The sequence below is a fragment of the Ascaphus truei genome, chromosome 13 (assembly GCF_040206685.1).
Source record: "Ascaphus truei isolate aAscTru1 chromosome 13, aAscTru1.hap1, whole genome shotgun sequence".
NCBI classification, from domain to species: Eukaryota; Metazoa; Chordata; class Amphibia; order Anura; family Ascaphidae; genus Ascaphus; species Ascaphus truei.
In genome coordinates, this window is record NC_134495.1 from 49,386,862 (window position 1) to 49,412,323 (window position 25,462).

At 62.0% G+C, this 25,462-nt stretch overlaps 1 long non-coding RNA gene across 6 annotated transcripts in view; it reads right to left on the reverse strand.

The window, feature by feature from the left end:
* Positions 1-25,462, reverse strand: part of LOC142465178 (uncharacterized) — a 79,303-nt gene that overhangs the window by 23,606 nt on the left and 30,235 nt on the right. The gene's annotated exons all lie outside the window — the stretch shown is intronic.

Sequence of the window (25,462 nt, forward strand, 5' to 3'; positions counted from 1 at the left end):
CCGGCCCTGCGATGTATGCGGGAGGAAAAGGGGTGAATGGGATAGATATGCAGGGGGATGGGGGAGCAGGTGAGTTATACACAGGGGCACAAGGGCCCCATCACCCGCATCTCTATATACTGAGTGTGCCCCTGTGTATAACAACGCTGATCTGTGCTGCTCCATCTGATCTCACTGCGCAGTGATCCAGGGACCATCCGATCGCCATTTAATGGGGTCAGGAAGGAATTTTTTTCCCCCATTGCACAGCAGGGGTTATGTTTCGCCTTCCTCTGGATCACAGCAACAAACTGCCCTTTGTGCATGAATTATCAGTGAGATCTTTATACACCCTGCATTGGTCTTCACCCCTTTGCTGCCGGAGGGGCCTGCAGTGCATTGCTCTGCGTGTTACTATATCGCTCCGCAATGTGCTGCAGGCCCCTCCCAGCAAAGAGATTCATTATTTCAATAAAATACTCTCTTTAATCAAACCTATGTGTAGTGTCTTTTCTATCCGTTGTATCTATTGCTAACAGCTCAGTGATTCTTCCCCAGGACGCTGCACTAGTGTCACGCTGCCAAGCCCGGGTGTGAGGGAGATTTATAGGGTCACATATACACTTCTGCCAAAACACAAGTGCAAACAGGAAGCCCCTCTGATCTCATATCTTTTATTACACAAAACAGTATCTAAAAAGGTAAAAAGAACATACATGGGATTCTGCTACAAATATCTCTCTAATTACAAACCAATTAGCAAATCATTCAGATTAGAGTCGAGCGAAAAGAAAGGGTTAAGTATCTCATGTACAGTATATGCAGTGTAGGCTGTCCTGCAGCATTACATGCAGGGGACAACGTTTAGGAAATATAAGTAATGCTGATCTCAGAGCTGACCGGCTGACCTGCTCTACCGGCTGACCTGCTCTTCTGGCTGACCGGCTGACCTGCTCTACCGGATGACCGGCTTCCCTTCTTTCAGCTAAATGACCTGAATTGTGGCCCCTGTATCTCCCAATTAAACGTTTTATTGGCGTATTCTTGTTTGACTCGTTCTATACAGACATTTTCTATATATTCATTGTGGGATTTGATAACATCTGTAAGATCTCTCAGAATATCACATTCTGTACGTTTGTGTTGAAGATTTTTCCATTCTCAATTTACGTAATATTAGTTTTTGGCATCAATTATTTATATCGAGTCCAAAATACCTGTATACAGAATGCTGTTCCCCTTAGCCCACAAATGCTGCTTCATTAAAGCCCATGGGTGGCACTTTATGCAATCTCAAACTTTTAGGCAACATCCCTAATTTCCAAAAGTGGGATTAAATCTGTGCATATTTAAATGGTTAATTTTCTTACTCAGACTCCTAAATCCCTCCCCAAATATATCCGTTTCACATAAAAGTGTGTGCGCTTCTCCTTCCGCCTAACTGGCATGTCGTCCTTACGGGCGCCACTCCGTGTAACTCCACGCTGCCCTCCAGTGGTAAAAGAAATAAGATACATTTACTATACTCGTCTGGCAGCTGCTCCCGTATAAGGTGGGTAACTCTGTATTAGGGGTCTTGGTTAGATTATATTTTATACTTATGTCGGATAGATGAGGAATTAATATTCCTAACGGGTTATTGTGAGAGGCCTTAGATCTTATCCTATATGCACGCAGCCCTCGCCTCTCTGACCTTGAACACGTACTTCAATCTGATTTTTTGAGACTTGAAACTGGATTTCTTAAAACAACTGATTTTAAACACTGACAAGACTGTAACAATGGTATTTGGGACCAGAGCTAAATTGCTAAAGCTGCCAATGACAGAGCTTCAGATAAAAACCAGCTCTAATACCATCCTAGCCCCTGTTACTGGTTTGAAATATCTGGGCATATAGTTCAACTCCCATTTAACATTTGGGTTGCACATTGATAACCTGACATCCAAATCCTATGCCAAACTAGGTGTACTTTACAGGAACAAATCCTCCCTAAGGCCCTCATGCAGTAATCGCCTACAGCGATTCAGTAAGCCCAGAGAAGCTGGCGATTAGAGCAAAAATAACCGTTTTTTTTTGCCGGAAAATAAATAAATAAAATCGGCAGACGCGCGGTGATAAGCCACTTTTCGGCACTGATCGCCAGTTTTTCAAACACGCTCAATTCTATAAGCCCTGATCAGCTTATTGCGGCTGATCGCCACTTTAAAATTGCTGTTTCTTCTCCAAATTGTCCAGCCACAAAAGTTGGCATGAAGGTGGGGTGAAGCTGCGATGAAAATAAAATGCATGTGTCCCAGAGCTGATATCCATTAATATCAGCACCAGAGACCCCCGGCATGAATCCGATGCATAAAAAATGCATTTACAGGCAACTTCATTACCGCCAAGGCAATGAAGGGGTTATATACCCGTGCCAGGCTTATTGCGGGTAGCGGGGGTGGGTGAAGGTGGTATTTGGCCCTGGGTGGGTGTTTAGGCCTTGCCAGGGGGTTGCGGGATGACTTAACCTCTTCTTTAACTTAGCGGTTAATACCGCTAAGGTAATGAAGGGGTCAACCCCTCCCGCTACCCCCCCACCCGGTAGGCCTAAACACCCATCCTTGGGGCCAATACCCCGTTCACCCACCCCCACTACCCACAATAAACAAAAATACACATAACAGCCCCACTACCCACCTCCTAGGTCCCTAATAAACCATTACCGTATTCATAAAACCATTATTTTTTTACACCCAGGATTATTACATGGGATTAGGGCTATGTTATTCAGTGAGGGGTTTTATGTTTGTATTCGTAGGGGCAGGCAAGGCCGGAGCCAGATGGGTTTCTCCTGCCTCTGTCCTCCCTGTCTCCTGACCCTTCCTGTAGCCGGACATACAGAATATGGATAACAGAAGGGGAAATAAAACTAAGAGGAGCCGGCAGGAGAAGGCCGTGTCATATCTATTCTTAGGGTGACCAGATTTTGAAAAGGAAAAACCGGGGGACACAATTACAGTATATTATTATTTATTTTAAAACATTTTTTTTTTACATTAACAGTTTATTTATTGTATTACACTTATACTTTACTAACCTGGTTACGTGTGTGTGTGTGTGTGTGTGTGTGTGTGTGTGTGTGTGTGTGTGTGTGTGTGTGTGTGAGAGACTGCCTGACATTTGGATGGGTGGGTGGGTGGGTGGGAGACTGCCTGACACTTGTGTGGGGGACTTTTTGGGAGACTGCCTGAAACTCATGGGAGACTGCCTGACACATAGACTGCCTGACAGTTGACTGCCTGCCACTTGGGTGGGTGACTGCCTGACACGTGGGTGGGTGACTGACTGCCTGACATATGGGTGGGTGACTGACTGACACGTGGGTGGGTGACTGACTGACACGTGGGTGGGTGGTAGACTGCCTGACACGTTAGACTGCCTGACACGTGGGTGGGTGGGTGACTGACACATGGGTGAGTGGGTTGGTGTCTGTATACATTCTGTCACTGATACACACAGACACTGGGAGGGGGGCAGTCACACACACACTGGGGGGGCAGTCGCACACACACACACAGAATGGGAGGGGGCAGACACACACACACACAGACTTGGAGGGGGCACATACACACACTGGGAGAGGGGCATCACACAGTGGGAGGGGGCAGACAGACACAGACACACAGACTGGGAGGGGCAGTCACACACACAGACTGGGAGGGGGGGCAGTCACACACACAGACTGGGAGGGGGGGCAGTCACACACACACAGACTGGGAGGGGGGGCAGTCACACACACAGACTGGGAGGGGGGGCAGTCACACACACACAGACTGGGAGGGGGGGCAGTCACACACACACAGACTGAGAGGGGGGGCAGTCACACACACACACACTGGGAGGGGGGGGCAGTCACACACACAAAGACTGGGAGGGGCGGCAGTCACACACACACACACACACTGGGAGGGGGGCAGTCACACACACACACTGGGAGGGGGGCAGTCACACACACACACTGGGAGGAGGGGCAGTCACACACACACTGGGCGGGGGGCAGACACACACACACACACACACACACACACACAATGGGAGGGGGGCAGTCACACACAAACTGGGAGGGGGGCAGTCACACACACACTGGGAGTGGGGGCAGTCACACACACACACACACACTGGGAGGGGGGGCAGTCACACACACACTGGGAGGGGGGCAGTCACACACACACTGGGAGGGGGGCAGACACACACACACTGGGAGGGGGGCATTCACACACACACTGGGGGGGGGCATTCACACACACACTGGGAGGGGGGGCAGTCACACACACACTGGGAGGGGGGGGCAGTCACACACACACACACACACACACACAATGGGAGGGGGGCAGACACACACACAGAATGGGAGGGGGCAGACACACACACACACACACACACATACTTGGAGGGGGCAAATACACACACTGGGAGAGGGGCATCAAAGAGTGGGAGGGGGCAGACAGACACACACACAGACACACAGACTGGGAGGGGGCAGTCACACATACACTGGGAGGGGGGTGGCAGTCACACACACACATACTGGGAGGGGGGCAGTCACACACACACAGACTGGGAGGGGGGGCAGTCACACATACACAGACTGGGAGGGGGGGCAGTCACACAAACACAGACTGGGAGGGGGGGCAGTCACACACACACACACACACACACACACACAGACTTGGAAGGGGCACATACACACACTGGGAGAGGGACATCAAAGAGTGGGAGGGGGCAGACAGACACACACACAGACACACAGACTGGGAGGGGGCAGTCACACATACACTGGGAGGGGGGGCAGTCACACACACACAGACTGGGAGGGGGGCAGTCACAAACACACAGACTAGGAGGGGGGGCAGTCGCACATACACAGACTGGGAGGGGGGGGCAGTCACACAAACACAGACTGGGAGGGGGGGCAGTCACACACACACAGACTGGGAGGGGGGGCAGTCACACACGCACAGACTGGGAGGGGGGGCAGTCACACACACAGACTGGGAGGGGGCAGTCACACACACACTGGGAGGGGGGGCAGTCACACACACAGACTGGGAGGGGGCAGTCACACACACACACTGGGAGGGGGGCAGTCATACACACACAGACTGGGAGGGGGGCAGTCACACACACACACACACAGACTAGGAGGGGGCAGTCACACACACACAGACTGGAGGAGAGAAGGGAGGGGGGCAGTGCTGAGGAAAGGGGAGGCCCGGCATTACTGGAGGAGGGAAGGGGAGGCCCGGCATTACTGGAGGAGAGAAGGAAGGGGGGCAGTGCTGAGGGAAGGGGAGGGCCCGGCATTACTGGAGGAGAGAAGGGAGGGTGGCAGTGCTGAGGGAAGGGGAGGGCCCGGTATTACTGGAGGAGAGAAGGGATGGGGGCAGTGCTGAGGGTAGGGGAGGCCCGGAATTACTGGAGGAGAGAAGGGAGGGGGCAGTGCTGAGGGAAGGGGAGGTCCGGCATTACTGGAGGAGAGAAGGGAGGGGGGCAGTGTTGAGGGAAGGGGAGGCCCGGCATTACTGGGGGAGAGAAGGGAGGGGGACAGTGCTGAGTGAAGGGGAGGGCCCGGCACTACTGGAGGAGAGAAGGGAGGGGGCAGTGCTGAGGGAAGGGGAGGCCCGGCATTACTGGAGGAGAGAAGGGAGGGGGGCAGTGTTGAGGGAAGGGGAGGCCCGGCATTACTGGAGGAGAGAAGGGAGGGGGGCAGTGCTGAGGGAAGGGGAGGCCCCGCATTACTGGAGGAGAGTAGGGAGGGGGGCAGTGCTGAGGGAAGGGGAGGCCCGGCATTACTGGAGGAGAGAAGGGAGGGGGGCAGTGCTGAGGGAAGGGGAGGGCCCGGCATTACTGGAGGAGAGAAGGGAGGGGGGCAGTGCTGAAGAAAGGGGAGGCCCGGCATTACTGGAGGAGAGAAGGGAGGGGGGCGGTGCTGAGGGAAGGGGAGGCCCGGCATTACTGGAGGAGAGAAGGGAGGGGGGCAGTGCTGAGGGAAGGGGAGGCCCGGCATTACTGGAGGAGAGAAGGGAGGGGGGCAGTGCTGAGGGAAGGGGAGGCCCGGCATTACTGGAGGAGAGAAGGGAGGGGGGCAGTGCTGAGGGAAGGGGAGGCCCGACATTACTGGAGGAGAGAAGGGAGGGGGGCAGTGCTGATGGAAGGGGAGGCCCGGCATTACTGGAGGAGAGCAGGCAGGGGGGCAGTGCTGAGGGAAGGGGAGGCCCGGCATTACTGGAGGAGAGAAGGGAGGGGGGCAGTGCTGAGGAAAGGGAAGGACCCGGCATTACTGGAGGAGAGAAGGGAGGGGGGCAGTGCTGAGGGAAGGGGAGGCCCGGCATTACTGGAGGAGGGAAGGGGAGGCCCGGCATTACTGGAGGAGAGAAGGGAGAGGGGCAGTGCTGAGGGAAGGGGAGGGCCCGGCATTACTGGGGGAGAGAAGGGAGGGTGGCAGTGCTGAGGGAAGGGGAGGGCCCGGCATTACTGGAGGAGAGAAGGGATGGGGGCAGTGCTGAGGGAAGGGGAGGCCCGGCATTACTGGAGAGAGAAGGGAGGGGGGCAGTGCTGAGGGAAGGGGAGGCCCGGTATTACTGGAGGAGAGAAGGGAGGGGGCAGTGCCGAGGGAAGGGGAGGCCCGGCATTACTGGAGGAGAGAAGGGAGGGGGGCAGTGCCGAGGGAAGGGGAGGCCCGGCATTACTGGAGGAGAGAAGGGAGGGGGCAGTGCTGAGGGAAGGGGAGGCCCGGGATTACTGGAGGAGAGAAGGGAGGGGGGCAGTGCTGAGGGAAGGGGAGGCCCGGCATTACTGGAGGAGAGAAGGGAGGGGGGTAGTGCCGAGGGATGGGGAGGCCCGGCATTACTGGAGGAGAGAAGGGAGGGGGGCAGTGCCGAGGGAAGGGGAGGCCCGGCATTACTGGAGGAGAGAAGGGAGGGGGGCAATGCCGAGGGAAGGGGAGGCCCGGCATTACTGGGGGAGAGAAGGGAGGGGGGCAGTGCTGAGGGAAGGGGAGGCCCGGCATTACTGGAGGAGAGAAGGGATGGGGGCAGTGCTGAGGGAAGGGGAGGCCCGGCATTACTGGAGGAGAGAAGGGATGGGGGCAGTGCTGAGGGAAGGGGAGGGCCCGGCATTACTGGAGGAGAGAAGGGAGGGGGGCAGTGCTGAGGTAAGGGGTGGCCCGGCATTACTGGAGGAGAGAAGGGAGGGGGGCAGTGCTGAGGGAAGGGGAGGCCCGGCATTACTGGAGGAGAGAAGGGAGGGGGGCAGTACTGAGGGAAGGGGAGGCCCGGCATTACTGGAGGAGAGAAGGGATAAGGGCAGTGCTGAGGGAAGGGGAGGCCCGGCATTACTGGAGGAGAGAAGGGATGGGGCAGTGCTGAGGGAAGGGGAGGGCCCGGCATTACTGGAGGAGAGAAGGGAGGGTGGCAGTGCTGAGGTAAGGGGTGGCCAGGCATTACTGGAGGAGAGAAGGGAGGGGGGCAGTGCTGAGGGAAGGGGAGGCCCGGCATTACTGGAGGAGAGAAGGGAGGGGGGCAGTGCTGAGGGAAGGGGAGGGCCCGGCATTACTGGAGGAGAGAAGGGAGGGGGGCAGTGCTGAAGAAAGGGGAGGCCCGGCATTACTGGAGGAGAGAAGGGAGGGGGGCGGTGCTGAGGGAAGGGGAGGCCCGGCATTACTGGAGGAGAGAAGGGAGGGGGGCAGTGCTGAGGGAAGGGGAGGCCCGGCATTACTGGAGGAGAGAAGGGAGGGGGGCAGTGCTGAGGGAAGGGGAGGCCCGGCATTACTGGAGGAGAGAAGGGAGGGGGGCAGTGCTGAGGGAAGGGGAGGCCCGACATTACTGGAGGAGAGAAGGGAGGGGGGCAGTGCTGATGGAAGGGGAGGCCCGGCATTACTGGAGGAGAGCAGGCAGGGGGGCAGTGCTGAGGGAAGGGGAGGCCCGGCATTACTGGAGGAGAGAAGGGAGGGGGGCAGTGCTGAGGAAAGGGAAGGACCCGGCATTACTGGAGGAGAGAAGGGAGGGGGGCAGTGCTGAGGGAAGGGGAGGCCCGGCATTACTGGAGGAGGGAAGGGGAGGCCCGGCATTACTGGAGGAGAGAAGGGAGAGGGGCAGTGCTGAGGGAAGGGGAGGGCCCGGCATTACTGGGGGAGAGAAGGGAGGGTGGCAGTGCTGAGGGAAGGGGAGGCCCGGCATTACTGGAGGAGAGAAGGGAGGGGGGCAGTGCTGAGGGAAGGGGAGGCCCGACATTACTGGAGGAGAGAAGGGAGGGGGGCAGTGCTGATGGAAGGGGAGGCCCGGCATTACTGGAGGAGAGCAGGCAGGGGGGCAGTGCTGAGGGAAGGGGAGGCCCGGCATTACTGGAGGAGAGAAGGGAGGGGGGCAGTGCTGAGGAAAGGGAAGGACCCGGCATTACTGGAGGAGAGAAGGGAGGGGGGCAGTGCTGAGGGAAGGGGAGGCCCGGCATTACTGGAGGAGGGAAGGGGAGGCCCGGCATTACTGGAGGAGAGAAGGGAGAGGGGCAGTGCTGAGGGAAGGGGAGGGCCCGGCATTACTGGGGGAGAGAAGGGAGGGTGGCAGTGCTGAGGGAAGGGGAGGGCCCGGCATTACTGGAGGAGAGAAGGGATGGGGGCAGTGCTGAGGGAAGGGGAGGCCCGGCATTACTGGAGAGAGAAGGGAGGGGGGCAGTGCTGAGGGAAGGGGAGGCCCGGTATTACTGGAGGAGAGAAGGGAGGGGGCAGTGCCGAGGGAAGGGGAGGCCCGGCATTACTGGAGGAGAGAAGGGAGGGGGGCAGTGCCGAGGGAAGGGGAGGCCCGGCATTACTGGAGGAGAGAAGGGAGGGGGCAGTGCTGAGGGAAGGGGAGGCCCGGGATTACTGGAGGAGAGAAGGGAGGGGGGCAGTGCTGAGGGAAGGGGAGGCCCGGCATTACTGGAGGAGAGAAGGGAGGGGGGTAGTGCCGAGGGATGGGGAGGCCCGGCATTACTGGAGGAGAGAAGGGAGGGGGGCAGTGCCGAGGGAAGGGGAGGGCCCGGCATTACTGGAGGAGAGAAGGGATGGGGGCAGTGCTGAGGGAAGGGGAGGCCCGGCATTACTGGAGGAGAGAAGGGAGGGGGGCAGTGCTGAGGAAAGGGAAGGACCCGGCATTACTGGAGGAGAGAAGGGAGGGGGGCAGTGCTGAGGGAAGGGGAGGCCCGGCATTACTGGAGGAGGGAAGGGGAGGCCCGGCATTACTGGAGGAGAGAAGGGAGAGGGGCAGTGCTGAGGGAAGGGGAGGGCCCGGCATTACTGGGGGAGAGAAGGGAGGGTGGCAGTGCTGAGGGAAGGGGAGGCCCGGCATTACTGGAGGAGAGAAGGGAGGGGGGTAGTGCCGAGGGATGGGGAGGCCCGGCATTACTGGAGGAGAGAAGGGAGGGGGGCAGTGCCGAGGGAAGGGGAGGCCCGGCATTACTGGAGGAGAGAAGGGAGGGGGGCAATGCCGAGGGAAGGGGAGGCCCGGCATTACTGGGGGAGAGAAGGGAGGGGGGCAGTGCTGAGGGAAGGGGAGGCCCGGCATTACTGGAGGAGAGAAGGGATGGGGGCAGTGCTGAGGGAAGGGGAGGCCCGGCATTACTGGAGGAGAGAAGGGATGGGGGCAGTGCTGAGGGAAGGGGAGGGCCCGGCATTACTGGAGGAGAGAAGGGAGGGGGGCAGTGCTGAGGTAAGGGGTGGCCCGGCATTACTGGAGGAGAGAAGGGAGGGGGGCAGTGCTGAGGGAAGGGGAGGCCCGGCATTACTGGAGGAGAGAAGGGAGGGGGGCAGTACTGAGGGAAGGGGAGGCCCGGCATTACTGGAGGAGAGAAGGGATAAGGGCAGTGCTGAGGGAAGGGGAGGCCCGGCATTACTGGAGGAGAGAAGGGATGGGGCAGTGCTGAGGGAAGGGGAGGGCCCGGCATTACTGGAGGAGAGAAGGGAGGGTGGCAGTGCTGAGGTAAGGGGTGGCCAGGCATTACTGGAGGAGAGAAGGGAGAGGGGCAGTGCTGAGGGAAGGGGAGGGCCCGGCATTACTGGAGGAGGGAAGGGGAGGCCCGGCATTACTGGAGGAGAGAAGGGAGAGGGGCAGTGCTGAGGGAAGGGGAGGGCCCGGCATTACTGGAGGAGAGAAGGGATGGGGGCAGTGCTGAGGGAAGGGGAGGTCCGGCATTACTGGAGGAGAGAAGGGAGGGGGGCAGTGCTGAGGGAAGGGGAGGCCCGGCATTACTGGAGGAGAGAAGGGAGGGGGCAGTGCTGAGGGAAAGGGAGGCCCGGCATTACTGGAGAGAGAAGGGAGGGGGGCAGTGCTGAGGGAAGGGGAGGCCCGGCATTACTGGAGGAGAGAAGGGAGGGGGGCAGTGCCGAGGGAAGGGGAGGCCAGGCATTACTGGAGGAGAGAAGGGAGGGGGGCAGTGCCGAGGGAAGGGGAGGCCCGGCATTACTGGAGGAGAGAAGGGAGGGGGGCAGTGCCGAGGGAAGGGGAGGCCCGGCATTAGTGGAGGAGAGAAGGGAGGGGGGCAGTGCTGAGGGAAGGGGAGGCCCGGCATTACTGGAGGAGAGAAGGGAGGGGGGCAGTGCTGAGGGAAGGGGAGGCTCGGCATTACTGGAGGAGAGAAGGGAGGGGGGCAGTGCCGAGGGAAGGGGAGGCCCGGCATTACTGGAGGAGAGAAGGGAGGGGGGCAGTGCCGAGGGAAGGGGAGGCCCGGCATTACTGGAGGAGAGAAGGGAGGGGGGCAGTGCTGAGGGAAGGGGAGGCCTGGCATTACTGGAGGAGAGAAAGGAGGAAGGCAGTGCTGAGGGAAGGGGAGGCCCAGCATTACTGGAGGAGAGAAGGGAGGTGGGCAGTGCTGAGGGAAGGGGAGGCCCGGCATTACTGGAGGAGAGAAGGGATGGGGGCAGTGCTGAGGGAAGGGGAGGGCCCGGCATTACTGGAGGAGAGAAGGGAGGGGGGCAGTGCTGAGGTAAGGGGTGGCCCGGCATTACTGGAGGAGAGAAGGGAGGGGGGCAGTGCTGAGGGAAGGGGAGGCCCGGCATTACTGGAGGAGAGAAGGGAGGGGGGCAGTACTGAGGGAAGGGGAGGCCCGGCATTACTGGAGGAGAGAAGGGATGAGGGCAGTGCTGTGGGAAGGGGAGGCCCGGCATTACTGGAGGAGAGAAGGGATGGGGCAGTGCTGAGGGAAGGGGAGGCCCGGCATTACTGGAGGAGGGAAGGGGAGGCCCGGCATTACTGGAGGAGAAGGGAGAGGGGCAGTGCTGAGGGAAGGGGAGGGACCGGCATTACTGGAGGAGAGAAGGGAGGGTGGCAGTGCTGAGGGAAGGGGAGGGCCCGGCATTACTGGAGGAGAGAAGGAATGGGGGCAGTGCTGAGGGAAGGGGAGGCCCGGCATTACTGGAGGAGAGAAGGGAGGGGGGCAGTGCTGAGGGAAGGGGAGGCCCGGCATTACTGGCGGAGAGAAGGGAGGGGGCAGTGCTGAGGGAAGGGGAGGCCCGGCATTACTGGAGAGAGAAGGGAGGGGGGCAGTGCCGAGGGAAGGGGAGGCCCGGCATTACTGGAGGAGAGAAGGGAGGGGGGAAGTGCCGAGGGAAGGGGAGGCCCGGCATTACTGGAGGAGAGAAGGGAGGGGGGCAGTGCCGAGGGAAGGGGAGGCCCGGCATTACTGGAGGAGAGAAGGGAGGGGGGCAGTGCCGAGGGAAGGGGAGGCCCGGCATTAGTGGAGGAGAGAAGGGAGGGGGGCAGTGCTGAGGGAAGGGGAGGGCCCGGCATTACAGGAGGAGAGAAGGGATGGGGGCAGTGCTGAGGGAAGGGGAGGCCCGGCATTACTGGAGGAGAGAAGGGAGGGGGGCAGTGCTGAGGGAAGGGGAGGCCCGGCATTACTGGAGGAGAGAAGGGAGGGGGCAGTGCTGAGGGAAGGGGAGGCCCGGCATTACTGGAGAGAGAAGGGAGGGGGGCAGTGCTGAGGGAAGGAGAGGCCCGGCATTACTGGAGGAGAGAAGGGAGGGGGGCAGTGCCGAGGGAAGGGGAGGCCAGGCATTACTGGAGGAGAGAAGGGAGGGGGGCAGTGCCGAGGGAAGGGGAGGCCCGGCATTACTGGAGGAGAGAAGGGAGGGGGGCAGTGCCGAGGGAAGGGGAGGCCCGGCATTAGTGGAGGAGAGAAGGGAGGGGGGCAGTGCTGAGGGAAGGGGAGGCCCGGCATTACTGGAGGAGAGAAGGGAGGGGGGCAGTGCTGAGGGAAGGGGAGGCCCGGCATTACTGGAGGAGAGAAGGGAGGGGGGCAGTGCCGAGGGAAGGGGAGGCCTGGCATTACTGGAGGAGAGAAGGGAGGGGGGCAGTGCCGAGGGAAGGGGAGGCCCGGCATTACTGGAGGAGAGAAGGGAGGGGGGCAGTGCTGAGGGAAGGGGAGGCCCGGCATTACTGGAGGAGAGAAGGGAGGGGGGCAGTGCTAAAGGAAGGGGAGGCCCAGCATTACTGGAGGAGAGAAGGGAGGTGAGCAGTGCTGAGGGAAGGGGAGGGCCCGGCATTACTGGAGGAGAGAAGGGAGGGGGGCAGTGCTGAGGGAAGGGGAGGCCCGGCATTACTGGAGGAGAGAAGGGAGGGGGGCAGTACTGAGGGAAGGGGAGGCCCGGCATTACTGGAGGAGAGAAGGGATGAGGGCAGTGCTGAGGGAAGGGGAGGCCCGGCATTACTGGAGGAGAGAAGGGATGGGGGCAGTGCTGAGGGAAGGGAGGCCCGGCATTACTGGAGGAGGGAAGGGGAGGCCCGGCATTACTGGAGGAGAGAAGGGAGAGGGGCAGTGCTGAGGGAAGGGGAGGGCCCGGCATTACTGGAGGAGAGAAGGGAGGGTGGCAGTGCTGAGGAAGGGGAGGGCCCGGCATTACTGGAGGAGAGAAGGGATGGGGGGCAGTGCTGAGGGAAGGGGAGGCCCGGCATTACTGGAGAGAGAAGGGAGGGGGGCAGTGCCGAGGGAAGGGGAGGCCCGGCATTACTGGAGGAGAGAAGGGAGGGGGGCAGTGCCGAGGGAAGGGGAGCCCGGCATTAGTGGAGGAGAGAAGGGAGGGGGGCAGTGCTGAGGGAAGGGGAGGCCCGGCATTACTGGAGGAGAGAAGGGAGGGGGGCAGTGCTGAGGGGGAAGGGGAGGCCCGGCATTACTGGAGGAGAGAAGGGAGGGGGGCAGTGCCGAGGGAAGGGGAGGCCCGGCATTACTGGAGGAGAGAAGGGAGGGGGGCAGTGCCGAGGGAAGGAGAGGCCCGGCATCACTGGGGGAGAGAAGGGAGGGGGGCAGTGCTGAGGGAAGGGGAGGCCCAGCATTACTGGAGGAGAGAAGGGAGGTGGGCAGTGCTGAGGGAAGGGGAGGGCCCGGCATTACTGGAGGAGAGAAGGGAGGGGGGCAGTGCTGAGGGAAGGGGAGGCCCGGCATTACTGGAGGAGAGAAGGGAGGGGGGCAGTGCTGAGGGAAGGGGAGGCCCGGCATTACAGGAGGAGAGAAGGGAGGGGGGCGGTGCTGAGGGAAGGGGAGGCCCGGCATTACTGGAGGAGAGAAGGGAGGGGGGCGGTGCCGAGGGAAGGGGAGGCCCGGCATTACTGGAGGAGAGAAGGGAGGGTGGCAGTGCTGAGGGAAGGGGAGGGCCCGGCATTACTGGAGGAGAGAAGGGATGGGGGCAGTGCTGAGGGAAGGGGAGGCCCGGCATTACTGGAGAGAGAAGGTAGGGGGGCAGTGCCGAGGGAAGGGGAGGCCCGGCATTACTGGAGGAGAGAAGGGAGGGGGGCAGTGCCGAGGGAAGGGGAGGCCCGGCATTACTGGAGGAGAGAAGGGAGGGGGGCAGTGCCGAGGGAAGGGGAGGCCCGGCATTAGTGGAGGAGAGAAGGGAGAGGGGCAGTGCTGAGGGAAGGGGAGGCCCGGCATTACTGGAGGAGAGAAGGGAGGGGGGCAGTGCTGAGGGAAGGGGAGGCCCGGCATTACTGGAGGAGAGAAGGGAGGGGGGCAGTGCCGAGGGAAGGGGAGGCCCGGCATTACTGGAGGAGAGAAGGGAGGGGGGCAGTGCCGAGGGAAGGGGAGGCCCGGCATCACTGGGGGAGAGAAGGGAGGGGGGCAGTGCTGAGGGAAGGGGAGGCCCGGCATTACTGGAGGAGAGAAGGGAGGGGGGCAGTGCTGAGGGAAGGGGAGGGCCCGGCATTACTGGAGGAGAGAAGGGAGGGGGGCAGTGCTGAGGGAAGGGGAGGCCCGGCATTACTGGAGGAGAGAAGGGATGGGGGCAGTGCTGAGGGAAGGGGAGGGCTCGGCATTACTGGAGGAGAGGAGGGGGGCAGTGCTGAGGGAAGGGGAGGCCCGGCATTACTGGAGGAGAGAAGGGAGGGAGGCAGTGCTGAGGGAAGGGGAGGCCCGGCATTATTGGAGAAGAGAAGGGACGGGGGCAGTGCTGAGGGAAGGGGAGGCCCGGCATTACTGGAGGAGAGAAGGGAGGGGGGCAGTGCTGAGGGAAGGGGAGGCCCGGCATTACTGGAGGAGAGAAGGCAGGGGGGCAGTGCTGAGAGTAGGGGAGGCCCGGCATTACTGGAGGAGAGAAGGGAGGAGGGCAGTGCCGAGGGAAGGGGAGGCCCGGCATTACTGGAGGAGAGAAGGGAGGGGGGCAGTGCTGAGGGAAGGGGAGGCCAGGCATTACTGGAGGAGAGAAGGGAGGGGGGCAGTGCTGAGGAAAGGGGAGGCCCGGCATTACTGGAGGAGAGAAGGGAGGGGGCAGTGCTTATGGAAGGGAAGGGGAGGGCCCGGCATTACTGGAGGAGAGAAGGGAGGGGGGACAGTGCTGAGGGAAGGGGAGGGCTCGGCATTACTGGAGAGAGAAGGGAGGGGGGCAGTGCTGAGGGAAGGGGAGGCCCGGCATTACTGGAGGAGAGAAGGGAGGGGGGCAGTGCCGAGGGAAGGGGAGGCCCTGCATTACTGGAGGAGAGAAGGGAGGAGGGCAGTGCCGAGGGAAGGGGAGGCCCGGCATTACTGGAGGAGAGAAGGGAGGGGGGCAGTGCCGAGGGAAGGGGAGGCCCGGCATTACTGGTGGAGAGAAGGGAGGGGGGCAGTGCTGAGGGAAGGGGAGGCCCGGCATTACTGGAGGAGAGAAGGGATGGGGGCAGTGCTGAGGGAAGGGGAGGCCCGGCATTACAGGAGGAGAGAAGGGATGGGGGCAGTGCTGAGGGAAGGGGAGGGCCCGGCATTACTGGAGGAGAGAAGGGAGGGGGGCAGTGCTGAGGGAAGGGGAGGCCCGGCATTACTGGAGGAGAGAAGGGAGGGGGGCAGTGCTGAGGGAAGGGGAGGCCCGGCATTACTGGAGGAGAGAAGGGAGGGGGGCAGTGCTGTGGGAAGGGGAGGCCCAGCATTACTGGAGGAGAGAAGGGAGGTGGGCAGTGCTGAGGGAAGGGGAGGGCCCGGCATTACTGGAGGAGAGAAGGGAGGGGGGCAGTGCTGAGGGAAGGGGAGGCCCGGCATTACTGGAGGAGAGCAGGCAGGGGGGCAGTGCTGAGGGAAGGGGAGGCCCGGCATTACTGGAGGAGAGAAGGGAGGGGGGCAGTGCTGAGGAAAGGGAAGGACCCGGCATTACTGGAGGAGAGAAGGGAGGGGGGCAGTGCTGAGGGAAGGGGAGGCCCGGCATTACTAGAGGAGGGAAGGGGAGGCCCGGCATTACTGGAGGAGAGAAGGGAGAGGGGCAGTGCTGAGGGAAGGGGAGGGCCCGGCATTACTGGAGGAGAGAAGGGAGGGTGGCAGTGCTGAGGAAAGGGGAGGCCCGGCATTACTGGAGGAGAGAAGGGAGGGGCAGTGCTGATGATAGGGTAGGGGAGGGCCCGGCATTACTGGAGGAGAGAAGGGAGGGGGGTAGTGCTGAGGGAAGGGGAGGGCCCGGCATTACTGGAGGAGAGAAGGGATGGGGGCAGTGCTGAGGGAAGGGGAGGCCCGGCATTACTGGAGGAGAGAAGGGAGGGGGCAGTGCTGAGGGAAGGGGAGGCCCGGCATTACTGGAGGAGAGAAGGGAGGGGGCAGTGCTGAGGGAAGGGGAGGCCCGGCATTACTGGAGAGAGAAGGGAGGGGGGCAGTGCTGAGGGAAGGGGAGGCCCGGCATTACTGGAGGAGAGAAGGGAGGGGGGCAGTGCCGAGGGAAGGGGAGGCCCGGCATTACTGGAGGAGAGAAGGGAGGGGGGCAGAGCCGAGGCAAGGGGAGGCCCGGCATTACTGGAGGAGAGAAGGGAGTGGGGCAGTGCCGAGGGAAGGGGAGGCCCGGCATTAGTGGAGGAGAGAAGGGAGGGGGGCAGTGCCGAGGGAAGGGGAGGCCCGGCATTACTGGAGGAGAGAAGGGAGGGGGGCAGTGCTGAGGGAAGGGGAGGCCAGGCATTACTGGAGGAGAGAAGGGAGGGGGGCAGTGCCGAGGGAAGGGGAGGCCCGGCATTACTGGAGGAGAGAAGGGAGGGGGGCAGTGCTGAGGGAAGGGGAGGCCCGGCATTACTGGAGGAGAGAAGGGAGGGGGGCAGTGCTGAGGGAAGGGGAGGCCCAGCATTACTGGAGGAGAGAAGGGAGGTGGGCAGTGCTGAGGGAAGGGGAGGGCCCGGCATTACTGGAGGAGAGAAGGGAGGGGGGCAGTGCTGAGGGAAGGGGAGGCCTGGCATTACTGGAGGAGGGAAGGGGAGGCCCGGCATTACTGGAGGAGAGAAGGGAGAGGGGCAGTGCTGAGGGAAGGGGAGGACCCGGCATTACTGGAGGAGAGAAGGGAGGGGGGCAGTGCTGAGGGAAGGGGAGGCCCGGCATTACAGGAGGAGAGAAGGGAGGGGGGCGGTGCTGAGGGAAGGGGAGGCCCGGCATTACTGGAGGAGAGAAGGGAGGGGGGCGGTGCTGAGGGAAGGGGAGGCCCGGCATTACTGGAGGAGAGAAGGGAGGGGGGCAGCGCTGAGGGAAGGGGACGCCCGGCATTACTGGAGGAGAGAAGGGAGGGGGCAGTGCTGAGGGAAGGTGAGGCCCGGCATTACTGGAGGAGGGCAGTGCTGAGGGAAGGGGAGGCCCGGCATTACTGGAGGAGAGAAGGGAGGGGGGCAATGCTGAGGGAAGGGGAGGCCCGGCATTACTGGAGGAGAGAAGGGAGGGAGGCAGTGCTGAGGGAAGGGGAGGCCCGGCATTACTGGAGGAGAGAAGGGAGGGGGGCAGTGCTGAGGGAAGGGGAGGCCCGGCATTACTGGAGGAGAGAAGGGAGGGGGGCAGTGCCGAGGGAAGGGGAGGCCCGGCATTACTGGAGGAGAGAAGGGAGGGAGCAGTGCTGAGGGAAGGGGAGGCCCGGCATTACTGGAGGAGAGAAGGGAGGGGGGCAGTGCTGAGGGAAGGGGAGGCCCGGCATTACTGGAGGAGAGAAGGGAGGGGGGCAGTGCTGAGGAAAGGGGAGGCCCGGCATTACTGGATGAGAGAAGGGAGGGGGCAGTGCTTATGGAAGGGAAGGGGAGGGTCCGGCATTACTGGAGGAGAGAAGGGAGGGGGGCAGTGCTAAGGGAAGGGGAGGGCTCGGCATTACTGGAGGAGAGAAGGGAGGGGGGCAGTGCTGAGGGAAGGGGAGGCCCGGCATTACTGGAGGAGAGAAGGGAGGGGGGCAGTGCTGAGGGAAGGGGAGGCCCCGGCATTACTGGAGGAGAGAAGGGAGGGGGGCAGTGCTGTGGGAAGGGGAGGCCCAGCATTACTGGAGGAGAGAAGGGAGGTGGGCAGTGCTGAGGGAAGGGGAGGGCCCGGCATTACTGGAGGAGAGAAGGGAGGGGGGCAGTGCTGAGGAAGGGGAGGCCCGGCATTACTGGAGGAGAGCAGGCAGGGGGGCAGTGCTGAGGGAAGGGGAGGCCCGGCATTACTGGAGGAGAGAAGGGAGGGGGGCAGTGCTGAGGAAAGGGAAGGACCCGGCATTACTGGAGGAGAGAAGGGAGGGGGGCAGTGCTGAGGAAGGGGAGGCCCGGCATTACTGGAGGAGAGAAGGGATGGGGGCAGTGCTGAGGGAAGGGGAGGGCCCGGCATTACTGGAGGAGAGAAGGGAGGGTGGCAGTGCTGAGGTAAGGGGTGGCCAGGCATTACTGGAGGAGAGAAGGGAGAGGGGCAGTGCTGAGGGAAGGGGAGGGCCCGGCATTACTGGAGGAGGGAAGGGGAGGCCGGCATTACTGGAGGAGAGAAGGGAGAGGGGCAGTGCTGAGGGAAGGGGAGGGCCCGGCATTACTGGAGGAGAGAAGGTATGGGGGCAGTGCTGAGGGAAGGGAGGTCCGGCATTACTGAGGAGAGAAGGGAGGGGGGCAGTGCTGAGGGAAGGGGAGGCCCGGCATTACTGGAGGAGAGAAGGGAGGGGGCAGTGCTGAGGGAAAGGGAGGCCCGGCATTACTGGAGAGAGAAGGGAGGGGGGCAGTGCTGAGGGAAGGGGAGGCCCGGCATTACTGGAGGAGAGAAGGGAGGGGGGCAGTGCCGAGGGAAGGGGAGGCCAGGCATTACTGGAGGAGAGAAGGGAGGGGGCAGTGCCGAGGGAAGGGGAGGCCCGGCATTACTGGAGGAGAGAAGGGAGGGGGGCAGTGCCGAGGGAAGGGGAGGCCCGGCATTAGTGGAGGAGAGAAGGGAGGGGGGCAGTGCTGAGGGAAGGGGAGGCCCGGCATTACTGGAGGAGAGAAGGGAGGGGGGCAGTGCTGAGGGAAGGGGAGGCCCGGCATTACTGGAGGAGAGAAGGGAGGGGGGCAGTGCCGAGGGAAGGGGAGGCCCGGCATTACTGGAGGAGAGAAGGGAGGGGGGCAGTGCCGAGGGAAGGGAGGCCCGGCATTACTGGAGGAGAGAAGGGAGGGGGGCAGTGCTGAGGGAAGGGAGGCCTGGCATTACTGGAGGAGAGAAAGGAGGGGGGCAGTGCTGAGGGAAGGGAGGCCCAGCATTACTGGAGGAGAGAAGGGAGGTGGGCAGTGCTGAGGGAAGGGGAGGGCCCGGTATTACTGGAGGAGAGAAGGGATGGGGGCAGTGCTGAGGGAAGGGGAGGCCCGGCATTACTGGAGGAGAGAAGGGATGGGGCAGTGCTGAGGGAAGGGAGGGCCCGGCATTACTGGAGGAGAGAAGGGAGGGGGGCAGTGCTGAGGTAAGGGGTGGGCCCGGCATTACTGGAGGAGAGAAGGGAGGGGGGCAGTGCTGAGGGAAGGGGAGGCCCGGCATTACTGGAGGAGAGAAGGGAGGGGGGCAGCACTGAGGGAAGGGGAGGCCCGGCATTACTGGAGGAGAGAAGGGATGAGGGCAGTGCTGTGGGAAGGGGAGGCCCGGCATTACTGGAGGAGAGAAGGGATGGGGCAGTGCTGAGGGAAGGGGAGGCCCGGCATTACTGGAGGAGGGAAGGGGAGGCCCAGCATTACTGGAGGAGAGAAGGGAGAGGGGCAGTGCTGAGGGAAGGGGAGGGACCGGCATTACTGGAGGAGAGAAGGGAGGGTGGCAGTGCTGAGGGAAGGGAGGGCCCGGCATTACTGGAGGAGAGAAGGAATGGGGGCAGTGCTGAGGGAAGGGGAGGCCCGGCATTACTGGAGGAGAGAAGGGAGGGGGGCAGTGCTGAGGGAAGGGGAGGCTCGGCATTACTGGCGGAGAGAAGGGAGGGGGCAGTGCTGAGGGAAGGGGAGGCCCGGCATTACTGGAGAGAGAAGGGAGGGGGGCAGTGCCGAGGGAAGGGGAGGCCCGGCATTACTGGAGGAGAGAAGGGAGGGGGGCAGTGCCGAGGGAAGGGGAGGCCCGGCATTACTGGAGGAGAGAAGGGAGGGGGCAGTGCCGAGGGAAGGGGAGGGCCCGGCATTACTGGAGGAGAGAAGGGATGGGGGCAGTGCTGAGGGAAGGGAGGCCCGGCATTACTGGAGGAGAGAAGGGAGGGGGGCAGTGCTGAGGAAGGGGAGGCCCGGCATTACTGGAGGAGAGAAGGGAGGGGGCAGTGCTGAGGGAAGGGGAGGCCCGGCATTACTGGAGAGAAGGGATGGGGCAGTGCTGAGGGAAGGGGAGGCCGCATTACTGGAGGAGAGAAGGGAGGGGGGCAGTGCCGAGGGAAGGGGAGGCCAGGCATTACTGGAGGAGAGAAGGGAGGGGGGCAGTGCCGAGGGAAGGGGAGGCCCGGCATTAGTGGAGGAGAGAAGGGAGGGGGCAGTGCTGAGGGAAGGGGAGGCCCGGCATTACTGGAGGAGAGAAGGGAGGGGGGCAGTGCTGAGGGAAGGGGAGGCCCGGCATTACTGGAGGAGAGAAGGGAGGGGGGCAGTGCCGAGGGAAGGGAGGCCTGGCATTACTGGAGGAGAGAAGGGAGGGGGGCAGTGCCGAGGGAAGGGGAGGCCCGGCATTACTGGAGGAGAGAAGGGAGGGGGGCAGTGCTGAGGGAAGGGGAAGCCCGGCATTACCCCCTGGAGGAGAGAAGGGAGGGGGGCAGTGCTAAAGGAAGGGGAGGCCCAGCATTACTGGAGGAGAGAAGGGAGGTGAGCAGTGCTGAGGGAAGGGGAGGGCCCGGCATTACTGGAGGAGAGAAGGGAGGGGGGCAGTGCTGAGGGAAGGGAGGCCCGGCATTACTGGAGGAGAGAAGGGAGGGGGGCAGTACTGAGGGAAGGGGAGGCCCGGCATTACTGGAGGAGAGAAGGGATGAGGGCAGTGCTGAGGGAAGGGAGGCCCGGCATTACTGGAGGAGAGAAGGGATGGGGGCAGTGCTGAGGGAAGGGGAGGCCCGGCATTACTGGAGGAGGGAAGGGGAGGCCCGGCATTACTGGAGGAGAGAAGGGAGAGGGGCAGTGCTGAGGGAAGGGGAGGGCCCGGCAATACTGGAGGAGAGAAGGGAGGGTGGCAGTGCTGAGGGAAGGGGAGGGCCCGGCATTACTGGAGGAGAGAAGGGATGGGGGCAGTGCTGAGGGAAGGGGAGGCCCGGCATTACTGGAGAGAGAAGGTAGGGGGGCAGTGCTTATGGAAGGGAAGGGGAGGGCCCGGCATTACTGGAGGAGAGAAGGGAGGGGGGACAGTGCTGAGGGAAGGGGAGGGCTCGGCATTACTGGAGAGAGAAGGGAGGGGGGCAGTGCTGAGGGAAGGGGAGGCCCGGCATTACTGGAGGAGAGAAGGGAGGGGGGCAGTGCCGATGGAAGGGGAGGCCCTGCATTACTGGAGGAGAGAAGGGAGGAGGGCAGTGCCGAGGGAAGGGGAGGCCCGGCATTACTGGAGGAGAGAAGGGAGGGGGGCAGTGCCGAGGGAAGGGGAGGCCCGGCATTACTGGTGGAGAGAAGGGAGGGGGGCAGTGCTGAGGGAAGGGGAGGCCCGGCATTACTGGAGGAGAGAAGGGATGGGGGCAGTGCTGAGGGAAGGGGAGGCCCGGCATTACAGGAGGAGAGAAGGGATGGGGGCAGTGCTGAGGGAAGGGGAGGGCCCGGCATTACTGGAGGAGAGAAGGGAGGGGGGCAGTGCTGAGGGAAGGGGAGGCCCGGCATTACTGGAGGAGAGAAGGGAGGGGGGCAGTGCTGAGGGAAGGGGAGGCCCGGCATTACTGGAGGAGAGAAGGGAGGGGGGCAGTGCTGTGGGAAGGGGAGGCCCAGCATTACTGGAGGAGAGAAGGGAGGTGGGCAGTGCTGAGGGAAGGGGAGGGCCGGCATTACTGGAGGAGAGAAGGGAGGGGGGCAGTGCTGAGGGAAGGGGAGGCCCGGCATTACTGGAGGAGAGCAGGGAGGTGGGCAGTGCTGAGGGAAGGGGAGGGCCCGGCATTACTGGAGGAGAGAAGGGAGGGGGGCAGTGCTGAGGAAGGGGAGGCCCGGCATTACTGGAGGAGAGAAGGGAGGGGGGCAGTGCTGAGGGAAGGGGAGGCCCGGCATTACTGGAGGAGAGAAGGGAGGGGGGCAGTGCCGAGGGAAGGGGAGGCCCGGCATTACTGGAGGAGAGAAGGGAGGGAGCAGTGCTGAGGGAAGGGGAGGCCCGGCATTACTGGAGGAGAGAAGGGAGGGGGGCAGTGCTGAGGGAAGGGGAGGCCCGGCATTACTGAGGAGAGAAGGGAGGGGGGCAGTGCTGAGGAAAGGGGAGGCCCGGCATTACTGGATGAGAGAAGGGAGGGGGCAGTGCTTATGGAAGGGAAGGGGAGGGTCCGGCATTACTGGAGGAGAGAAGGGAGGGGGGCAGTGCTAAGGGAAGGGGAGGGCTCGGCATTACTGGAGGAGAGAAGGGAGGGGGGCAGTGCTGAGGGAAGGGGAGGCCCGGCATTACTAGAGGAGAGAAGGGAGGGGGGCAGTGCTGAGGGAAGGGGAGGCCCGCATTACTGGAGGAGAGAAGGGAGGGGGGCAGTGCTGTGGGAAGGGGAGGCCCAGCATTACTGGAGGAGAGAAGGGAGGTGGGCAGTGCTGAGGGAAGGGGAGGGCCCGGCATTACTGGAGGAGAGAAGGGAGGGGGGCAGTGCTGAGGAAAGGGAAGGACCCGGCATTACTGGAGGAGAGAAGGGAGGGGGGCAGTGCTGAGGGAAGGGGAGGCCCGGCATTACTGGAGGAGGGAAGGGGAGGCCCGGCATTACTGGAGGAGAGAAGGGAGGGGCAGTGCTGATGATAGGGTAGGGGAGGGCCCGGCATTACTGGAGGAGAGAAGGGAGGGGGTAGTGCTGAGGGAAGGGGAGGGCCCGGCATTACTGGAGGAGAGAAGGGATGGGGCAGTGCTGAGGGAAGGGGAGGCCCGGCATTACTGGAGGAGAGAAGGGAGGGGCAGTGCTGAGGGAAGGGGAGGCCCGGCATTACTGGAGGAGAGAAGGGAGGGGGCAGTGCTGAGGGAAGGGGAGGCCCGGCATTACTGGAGAGAGAAGGGAGGGGGGCAGTGCTGAGGGAAGGGGAGGCCCGGCATTACTGGAGGAGAGAAGGGAGGGGGGCAGTGCCGAGGGAAGGGGAGGCCCGGCATTACTGGAGGAGAGAAGGGAGGGGGGCAGAGCCGAGGGAAGGGGAGGCCCGGCATTACTGGAGGAGAGAAGGAGGGGGGCAGTGCCGAGGGAAGGGGAGGCCCGGCATTAGTGGAGGAGAGAAGGGAGGGGGGCAGTGCCGAGGGAAGGGGAGGCCCGGCATTACTGGAGGAGAGAAGGGAGGGGGGCAGTGCTGAGGGAAGGGGAGGCCCAGCATTACTGGAGGAGAGATAGGAGGTGGGCAGTGCTGAGGGAAGGGGAGGGCCCCGGCATTACTGGAGGAGAGAAGGGAGGGGGGCAGTGCTGAGGGAAGGGGAGGCCTGGCATTACTGGAGGAGGGAAGGGGAGGCCCGGCATTACTGGAGGAGAGAAGGGAGAGGGGCAGTGCTGAGGGAAGGGAGGACCCGGCATTACTGAGGAGAGAAGGGAGGGGGCAGTGCTGAGGGAAGGGGAGGCCCGGCATTACAGGAGGAGAGAAGGGAGGGGGGCGGTGCTGAGGGAAGGGGAGGCCCGGCATTACTGGAGGAGAGAAGGGAGGGGGGCGGTGCTGAGGGAAGGGGAGGCCCGGCATTACTGGAGGAGAGAAGGGAGGGGGCAGCGCTGAGGGAAGGGGACGCCCGGCATTACTGGAGGAGAGAAGGGAGGGGGCAGTGCTGAGGCAAGGTGAGGCCCGGCATTACTGGAGGAGAGAAGGGAGGAGGGCAGTGCTGAGGGAAGGGGAGGCCCGGCATTACTGGAGGAGAGAAGGGAGGGGGGCAATGCTGAGGGAAGGGGAGGCCCGGCATTACTGGAGGAGAGAAGGGAGGGGGGCAGTGCTGAGGAAGGGGAGGCCCGGCATTACTGGAGGAGAGAAGGGAGGGGGGCAGTGCTGAGGGAAGGGGAGGCCCGGCATTACTGGAGGAGAGAAGGGAGGGGGGCAGTGCCGAGGGAAGGGGAGGCCCGGCATTACTGGAGGAGAGAAGGGAGGGAGCAGTGCTGAGGGAAGGGAGGCCCGGCATTACTGGAGGAGAGAAGGGAGGGGGGCAGTGCTGAGGGAAGGGGAGGCCCGGCATTACTGGAGGAGAGAAGGGAGGGGGGCAGTGCTGAGGAAAGGGGAGGCCCGGCATTACTGGAGGAGAGAAGGGAGGGGGCAGTGCTTATGGAAGGGAAGGGGAGGGTCCGGCATTACTGGAGGAGAGAAGGGAGGGGGCAGTGCTGAGGGAAAGGGGAGGGCTCGGCATTACTGGAGGAGAGAAGGGAGGGGGGCAGTGCTGAGGGAAGGGGAGGCCCGGCATTACTGGAGGAGAGAAGGGAGGGGGGCAGTGCTGAGGGAAGGGGAGGCCCGGCATTACTGGAGGAGAGAAGGGAGGGGGCAGTGCTGATGGAAGGAAGGGGAGGGCCCGGCATTACTGGAGGAGAGAAGGGAGGGGGGCAGTGCTGAGGGAAGGGGAGGGCCCGGCATTACTGGAGGAGAGAAGGGAGGGGGGCAGTGCTGAGGGAAGGGGAGGCCCGGCATTACTGGAGGAGAGAAGGGAGGGGGGCAGTGCTGAGGGAAGGGGAGGCCCGGCATTACTGGAGGAGAGAAGGGAGGGGGGCAGTGCTGAGGGAAGGGGAGGCCCGGCTTGCACCCTACACTTGCTCCATGTATGAAGAAGCGGGCCAAAAAACAAATCTTGGCAGAGTGACAGCACGGGCAGCCAATCAGGAGAGGGGGAGTTTTTTTTGTTTAAACATTCTTGCAGGCTTGCTTCCCGGGGGCCGGACCAAATGATTTTCGCGGGCCGGACGTTCCCCACCCCTGCTTTATAGGAACAAATCCTCCCTACGGCCCTCATGCAGTAAGCAGCGATAAGCCACTTATCACCAGCTTATCGCCAAAAAAGCCTACAGCGATTCAGTAAGCCCAGAGAAGCTGGCGATAAGAGCAAAAATTACCGTTTTTTTGCCGAAAAATAAATAATAAATAAAAATTACAAATCGGCAGACGCGCGGTGATAAGCCACTTTCGGCACTGATCGCCAGTTTTTCAAACACGCTCAATTCTATAAGCCCTGATCAGCTTATTGCGGCTGATCGCCACTTTAAAATTGCTGTTTCTTCTCCAAATTGTCCAGCCACAAAAGTTGATAAAGTGCTATGCACGAAACGCGTAGAAGGGTTGCATCCCTTGATTTTATGACACTTCAATAAAGATCACATATTCTTGGCCAGACCTGTTCTTCTTTTGGATCGCGGTGCGCTGCATTACTCTCTACTTCGCTGGACTTCATTCTCCACAGCAGCACGCGATGGAGGGGAGACTCTGGTGAAAGCAGTGGTACAGTGAGTACTCAGGGCCAACCCAATGAGGTGGAGGAGGCTGTCTCTGGACTACCGTACCCCCACCTTCAGGGTATCTGGTGCCCCAACTTTTGGATACTCAAATGCTTGCATTAATAATAATCAATATCCAGATTGTACCCCCCTCCTTCCTGTGTATAGGACACTTTTGAGCACCTTCACCTCAGCCCATTGGCAGAAGGTGAAGCTGCGATGATAAAATGCGTTTTTTCCAAGCTGGATTCATGCCGGGGGTCTCTGGTGCTGA